Here is an 8075-nt window from a genome sequence, read left to right as displayed (position 1 = left end):
TACACCCAATTGCAGAAGAATGTACTTGACCCTCAGAAGAGATGCAGATACAAGAATTTACATGAAACCTCATGACTTCTGCTCTCCTGGGTCTTAGCATCCCTAAGGCCTACATTCATTCCTGAAACAAGATGCAGAGAGAAGAAGGCCTGCAAGAGAGTGCTAACAGGGGAAATGTGGACTTTCTCTCTCATCCTCAGAGTTCTGCCCAATGCTTGAAACATGGTAGGAATTCACTAAATATTTGTCGAATGAATGAACAAATGGATGAAAAACTAAATGAACTGGATGAATATTGTGGAACATACAAGGGATTGTTCAACATAGTCAACACAATTAAGGAGCTTATAGTCAAGCTGAAGAGAAAAGTAACACACAAAGTTAAAAGCAACACACAAAAAAGTGAAGTCTCTTCTTTGTCCACTTACTTCCTCTTTCTCAGGGATCCTGCTACACCCACACACTCTGCTCTGGGTGTAACTGTAGGCATCCATGTTCTGTTTCCTGAATACAACCCACCTTCTAAGCCAAGCTTTTGGAATAAGGGAGGTCCTTTGGTACAGAGAAGGTAGTGGCCTGGAAAAAATATGTTCACCTCACATGAGGCATACAGATTCTGTTCTCAAGAATTTGAACTGCCAAACACTGGAAGTGAAAGCTGAAAGGACAATCAATGAGAGAGGCCACAAACAAGTCAATACCATGAGGAGTTTAAAGTTGATGGAAAGTAACAATTATGAGTAAATTTTGAGAAAGGATATAGAAATTAAGTCATTGGTAGTAGGAAAAGTATGAAGCCACATGAAAAACGGGTCAGACAGTCACTGAATCCTGGTAAAGGTGGGTGCTGTGCTGATGGACCAGAAACTATTCCTGAAGAAGACCCTGGAGGTGCTATGGGGCCCAAATGACCTTCTGGGTTCAATTTCTGTGAGGTCAGATTTGACTATGAAATTTCTTTTGTCCAATTTCCATGGAATTCTTTTCCCCTTATGCCATGAATAGCCTTACAATATACTTCTTTTTCTTTTTTTTTCAAGGTGGGTGCTGTGCTGATGGACCAGAAACTATTCCTGAAGAAGACCCTGGAGGTGCTATGGGGCCCAAATGACCTTCTGGGTTCAATTTCTGTGAGGTCAGATTTGACTATGAAATTTCTTTTGTCCAATTTCCATGGGATTCTTTTCCCCTTATGCCATGGATAGCCTTACAATATACTTCTTTTTCTTTATTTTTTTTTTTTAGCTGGTCTGAGTGAATTTTCATGTTTGGTAGGTCCAGGAGCCTCCCTAATTCAATAAGAGTTGTCACAAGACAGTGCTTAAAATGATTGGTAGAGACAATGAATGGCATAGGCTCTTGGTATAGAAAAAAAATAATACGCCTGGAATGTTCACATTATTTTTTAAAATATCAAATATTGGAAAGGTAGAGAGTGAGGGGAATAAAAAGGCTGCCAAACAAGGCCTATTGTGTTAGCAGAGACCTACTGACATGACAAAGAACAACCATCCACTGGGAGGAGTGGCTCTGCTTGCTGTTAGCCGTTCTGCCATCAGACCTAGGCCCCGCACTAGCTGACTTGCTGTGCATCACCAGAGCACTTGTCCCAGGGTTTCCTGCTCTGTCCTGGCAGGTCAGCCAATGCCTGGAGGGCAGGAGAAAGAGGAAAAGTAAGGAATTCTTCCTTCTTTTAATTAGTATCTCTATCAGCATCTGTGTCTCCTAATACTCCAAAAAAATCAATTTACTGCTAGTTCCAGTTCTTTAGAAATTAGAGGTTAGAAACAACAGGTTATTAATATCCAGAGTTGGTAAAATGTGGAGAAAGACCCTGACTTACCCTCTGGTGGAAATGCACATTGGCACATCATTATAACGCCCCAAACTCATTTTGAGGGCAACATAGTAGTATCCATATAATTTAAGAGTCGCAGACATTTTACCCTAGCAATTAGAAATCTAGGGAGCAAGAGTGTAGGAAACTAGAAATCTAGGAATGTATCTAGAGTCTAGGAATCTTGCAAGTGACAGCTACATGTCCACAGCTGTTTAAGGGCTGTAATAGTGAAAGATCAGAAACAAGATAGCTCTCTATCAGTAGGGGAAATCTTACAGAATTACAATATTATACTATGGAATGCTGAATCTTTTGAAAAGCATAAAATAGATTATTTGTACTGATATGGAAACAACTGATATATCATTACATTAGAAAGCAGGAAGCAGACACTCTCAACAGTGTCCATGGTCTCGCTTTGTAAATGTGGGGGTAGTTACTTGCCTTCCAATAGCCATCTTGTCACCAGCACTGCCACAAGGAGCAGAAGGGAAGTGAGACTATCACAGAATGCTGCAGAGGTCAGGGACACTGGGCATGGGAATCAAGCACTGGTAAACCAACCTCAAATTAGGCTCCTAACCTCTCTTTCAGTTTTTTTTATCCCTTAAATGGAGCTAGTCATTGTGGTCTAGCCCATACTAGCAAAGGAGGTATGACATATAAATAAGGTCATTGTACAAATATGCTTCCAGAAATGCAAAACCCTGCAATATATAGAAGGTGCCAACATCATTGTCACAATTGTTATTGTAATTCTGTGCATGTTTGTGTCCCTTCAAATTCATATGTTGAATTCCTAACACCAAATGTGATGACAATAGGAGGTGAGGCCTTTTAGAAGTGATCAGATCATGAGGGTAGATCCCTCATGAATGGGATTAGTGACCTTATAAAGGAGACCCTAGAGGGCTACCTAATCCCTTTGATCATATGAGGAAACAATGAGCAATCTGTGACCCAGAAGAGGTCCTCCTCCAGAACACATCCTTGCTGGCACCCTGATCCTGGACTGCTAGCTGCCAAAACTATAAAAAATAAATGTCTGTTGTATATAAGCTACTCAATGTCTGGTTTTTTGTTATAACAGCCCAAACTCACTAAGACGGTCATCATCATCAGCTTTGGCTCTTTGAGCCATCATCCTCTTTGGAAAGGGAAAAATTGAGTCACATGGCTCACCAATTCAAATCTAGAGTTTTAATAAACCGGTTCAATTCTTGTTCCACTCAAAGTGGAAGATGATTTCTCACTGTCTGCTCTTTCACTCTGAGCAGGGTGGTAAGCCATTTTGCCTGACCTGCAGGGCTCTTTTCCATTCAAAAGCCAAGTTTTTGTCAACTCATCTTGCATTTGGCAAAGGCAACATTTTCTTCATTGAAAATAAGGTAGGATGTGGGCCATAGGAGTCCTGTGTCATCTAAGTTACTGAAACTCCAGTTTCAATTAATGTTCTTTTGCAGAAGAAAAGAATATCCCTAATTTTTATATATCTCCTTAGTAAGAGTTTAAATAATTTCTGACTCACACCATTTAAGGTGAAAAATAAGTAATCATTCTAAAAAACAAAATTCAGACCTACATTCAGCTGCTACAAAATGAAATGAAACTAACTGTATTCAAACAAAGGTACATTTTGCATCTGTAAGAAGCTGGTCCTTCTGCTAGTGGTTCAAATGACACAGAGATGAACATAACACCATACACGTGTCTTTGAATTAAAGCAATCTGGACAAAATGCAAATCTTAGCTTGCAGAAAATCATAAATTCTTAGTAATGAGAGATATTCTAAGATTTTTTCTAAGAAATCTGCTTGCAGATCTCTTTTATGGTAATCAAAGCTTCCATGGGCCTCCATGATGTGTTTCAAGAAATCTTACAAGCTTCCCTTAGGAACCTGTTTCACTTGTAAAAGCACCTGGAGAGGAAATTCTCCATAGCTACCCCAGGTTCAGATTAAGCCATTTCTCTTCTCAGAACTAAATGGATGTTTTGAAGCTCACCATTTATACAATTGAAAGCTAACTGACATATTACTCATCAAATTTCTTCATTCATTAATTTATCATCAGACTAGACCAGGTTGCTTCTCTGTACTGCAATTTGTGGTGGAAGGCTCTGAGCACATGAGGGATGAGTGAGAACCATCCTGCCCCCTCTAAGTCACCAAGAACAGAAAGGGAAGGAACCAAACAAGGAAGAAGGGGGAACACTTCTCAAGAGGATGAAGTGGGGTTCACAAGGAAGGCTTCTCATTTTGGTTGAAACTTAAAGAGTAAATATTCTGTGCTGAACAAATCAAAATCATTCAACTAACATCCCTGCCTCCTTTACATGCAACCTGTTTTCCACCTCTCACCACAGGTGTGACTTCCTCCTCCCATTCTCTGAGTGAACTAAACCTCCCTTAGTTTTTGTTTTGGGTTGTAGGCATAAATCTTGCTCCCCAATAGCTGTAGATTCTTGAGGATGGAAATCACATCATGGATTACTTTACAACCTTCACTGCACTCAGCCCAGCACAAATCCCATGGCATGTGCTGGGGAAGTGCTTGAAGGTAGGCTGGCTACCTCACAGGTTACTCCACTCTCACTGCCTGATACTTTTGTGCAATCTCATATCACATATTGCAACCACTATTTTAATACACTCACAGATCCAACATGTCCCCTAGGACAGGGACTTTCAAACTTGTTTTACTGGTAAGAAGTGTTTCCATCATCATCCATGTCTACAAGTGAAACAGGAGCATCATGAAATGAAACTTATTCTATGCAATTCATATGTTCTGTTTTTTATTATACTCTAGTTTACTTTGGTCTTTGTATATCTAGTACTATTCTGTCCTACTTCATTTTTAAAATGCCAGAAGTAGGTTCATCAAACTGATGTCATACACCAAGGACTGCAAACCCTGTTTTAGGGGTTCCTGATATATTGGAGCGCCATGAGAACCTTGGGTTGAAAAATGGGTAGGACACAGTCTCAGTCCTCAAGAATTTCACTTTCGGGGAGGGGGGGTGACAACCGTATTGAAATAATTAACATATTTTATCATTAGCATTTTCAGATTAGCAGGTATTATACAATTGCCTTTCTAGAAAAGCTATGATTGAATCAATGGTGTGAATTGCAATGAACAGTGCCTCAGAAGTTAGGAAAGCAGTACAATGCCATTACAGCAGTGATGCTGTCACATAACCAGCTATGCCTGGCATTCTCCTCCTCTGAATACCCCACACAGGTCACTTCAGCTCATGTCGGAAGAAGTCACTTGTCATACTTTCCAGTTAGCTGGAGAGTAACTCCCCATAAGTTTTACTCCAGTTGCTGGAATCTTAAAGAAGAAATTCAATGCAGACTCCTGCCCCTGATGCTGATGTGCCCATTATACTACTCCCCATAAGTTTTACTCCAGTTGCTGGAATCTTAAAGGAGAAATTCAATGCAGACTCCTCCCAGCTGTTACTACCAAAGCCCCTGATGCTGATGTGCCCATTATACTATGAGTCAACCAGCTTCTTCTGAAAGGGTCAGATCATAAATGTTCAAGCTTTTCAGGTCACATGGCCTCAATCACAACTACTAAACTCTGCTCTTGTAGCACTAGTATTTAAAGAACAGTGTGGCTATGTTCCCAAAGTCTTTATTTATATACACTGAAATTTGAATTTTATATCGTACTCACATGTCATAAAATATTATCCTTTTGACTTTTTTTCAATATTGAAAATTGTTAAAATCATTCTTAGCCATGGGCTGTACAAAAACAGGCTGGGAGCTAGATTCAGCTTCAGTGACTATAGTTTACTGACCCTGCTCCAAGCCAAGAGGACTTCGGAGGATAGAAACTATTTTGTCTCTACCATGAGCTGAGGCTCTCCACCTTAGGGTTCCTGAGCACCCTGGAACAGGAAAAACTGGAGGGTCATGTGGAGAATATAAAGAGTTATTTATAAAGAGGTTGTTGCCTGGGGCAAGAAATCTTAAAACAACTGTAGCTTTTTAAAAAGAGGGAGAGGTTATAAATGGAAGCGTTGGCAGGAATACTTCTTCACTAGTGCTGTGGGCACAACTCTTCTTCGTAGTAAAGGAATAAATCTACCTTTCAAAGCAGTCAGGCTCAGCCCGTCATGTGGACTGTTCTATTGCGCAGCTTTCCAGGAAAAGCTATCCCCTTGTTTCACAGTGCACTCATCCAGTTTTAGCTGCAATGGAAAATGCTTACAATCCAATAGGCAGCATGCTCAATGAAGTGTTTCATTAGCCAGGTAAGTCTGATCAGTGCTCAGTGTCCAGACTGGACACATTACTATGTGGTCAGAGTTCCAAAATATGGTGCTAAACCTTATGCCAATCCCCACTGGGATTCACAGCTGTGCCATCACTCGAGGGGTTATAGAGGGTAGAACACAAGCAAAGAAACAACTCGGTCACACCTTCCATCTTTCTTTTCCTTTGCTCTTTCATTCACAAATTTTATACAGGTTTATTTTTAAAAACCAATCCAGAAGTGTCCAAACTAAGTGAACAAAAGACCTTGCCTTACCCCTTTCTCAACCAATTCCATTCCCCTCCCCCCAAAACATTACTATTGACAGCCTGGGGTGTCCTCTGTAAATATAAATACATGTACCCATATCATGAACATGTTTCTGTAATTTCTGTGAATTTTTACATGTTTTTCAGTACTTTGATCTTTTGACCTCACAAGGTTCTCCATCCATGTAAGTTTGTGGGAAACCACCTTATTCTTATTCAACAGCTTGATAGCCACCAATAGGGTATATTTTCTCTACATGTTACTAGTTGAGCATGATAATTTTACCTAGGAAAATGTCAAGCTCTTTCTTCTAGAAGAAGCAGTGAGTAGGTTAATTGATTTTTTAAAAATTTTATGTTTTGATTGCAGTTTGCTGTGTCTGCCTCTTCTGGACCTGGGTGTGCATGGGAGGGGGTAAGCCGAATGCCAAGGCTGGCTTCCACCGGCTCTGAGCCCAGGGGCAGGTCAGCAAAAGGCTAAAGACACCCCACTATACAGCTTTGCCTGTCTGTTGCTTGTCAATCTCAGTCACTGGAAAAGCCTCTGGTGATGCGTGAGTTGTGTGAGATAAGTTTCTCAGTGAGTCACCAGGTAGGGGGTAGTGGTGTTTACCAGGTTGATACAGATTCAAACTCGGTGCCAGTGCTGGGTCTGAGGCCACTCAGCAACAGTCTCCGTGTCTGCCAAGGCCTGGGTCCCTAAAACCTTTGTGATGGGGTGGGGTCTCAGGGAGTTATCAGGATGAAGCCAGCAGAGGTTACCAGGCTAAAACATACCAAGATTTGGTCCTGTTGGGAGAGGGCTCTGCACAGGAATGGAGGTGCCACTTAGGCACATGGGGTAAAAATGTCCCTCCCCTCCAGCCCCACAACTCAGTCTCTTCCCATGTGATTCTGATACTGTTCAAACCTGCCCAAACCTCCTCAAGAGCTCCTCACTAAGCTCTGTGCCACAGACCCAGGCTGCAGTCTGCTGAGAGGGATACCTGCAGGGTAGAGTTTCCAGTGGTTGGCAGGGAAAGGTCAGTGTTCTCTCCAGGTTGATACCCAGGCCAGGCCCATCTGAGTGGCACTGCCACTCAGACCCATGGGAAAAAATAGTCCTCTCCTCCAGTCCCACAACCTTTAGTAGAAAGTCCCTCTCAATTAGCTTTTAGTGAAATACCCATGTGACTGTAGGTGTGGCAGGCACTGAACATGAGGATGGCAACCAAACAAGCAATTAAACTCAATTAACCCTCATCAGCAAGAGGTTCTTCTGTGGTGCATTTTGTATTTTAATGCTTCTGAAATGCATTTTAAAATAACTCCAACTGCTCATGTGATATCTATGCTATTATCTGGGAAATTTGACTTGAGGGAACGCCTTCAGAGTCAAAAATGTTGGAATGAATGTGCAGGAATCCAGCCCAGTAGCTGTTCTTCACAAATCAGACTCTGTGGAACAAAAGCAAGCCAGAAGAAAAAAGAAAAAGCAAGTTTGGTAACATAGTTGGAAACATAGGAAAAACATGACATGAAAAAAGTTTTATTGAGCTACAATGTATAGCTGCCTATAGAATTTACTCTCTTAAGTATACAATTGAGTGGTTCCCAGTAAATTTATAGAATCGTGCAACCATCACTCCAATCTAATTTATTTACTTATTTATTTACTTCTCTATTTATTTATTTATTTATTTATTTATTTA

At 40.9% G+C, this 8075-nt stretch overlaps 1 pseudogene; it reads left to right on the top strand.

Annotated features, from left to right (window-relative positions):
• The first annotated feature begins 251 nt into the window (after positions 1–251).
• The window catches only part of LOC102244337, a 103179-nt pseudogene continuing 95355 nt past the window's right edge, over positions 252–8075 (top strand).

This window comes from Myotis brandtii, unplaced genomic scaffold (assembly GCF_000412655.1).
Source record: "Myotis brandtii unplaced genomic scaffold, ASM41265v1 scaffold298, whole genome shotgun sequence".
Lineage (NCBI taxonomy): Eukaryota > Metazoa > Chordata > Mammalia > Chiroptera > Vespertilionidae > Myotis > Myotis brandtii.
This window is presented reverse-complemented; position numbering and strand designations above follow the sequence as displayed.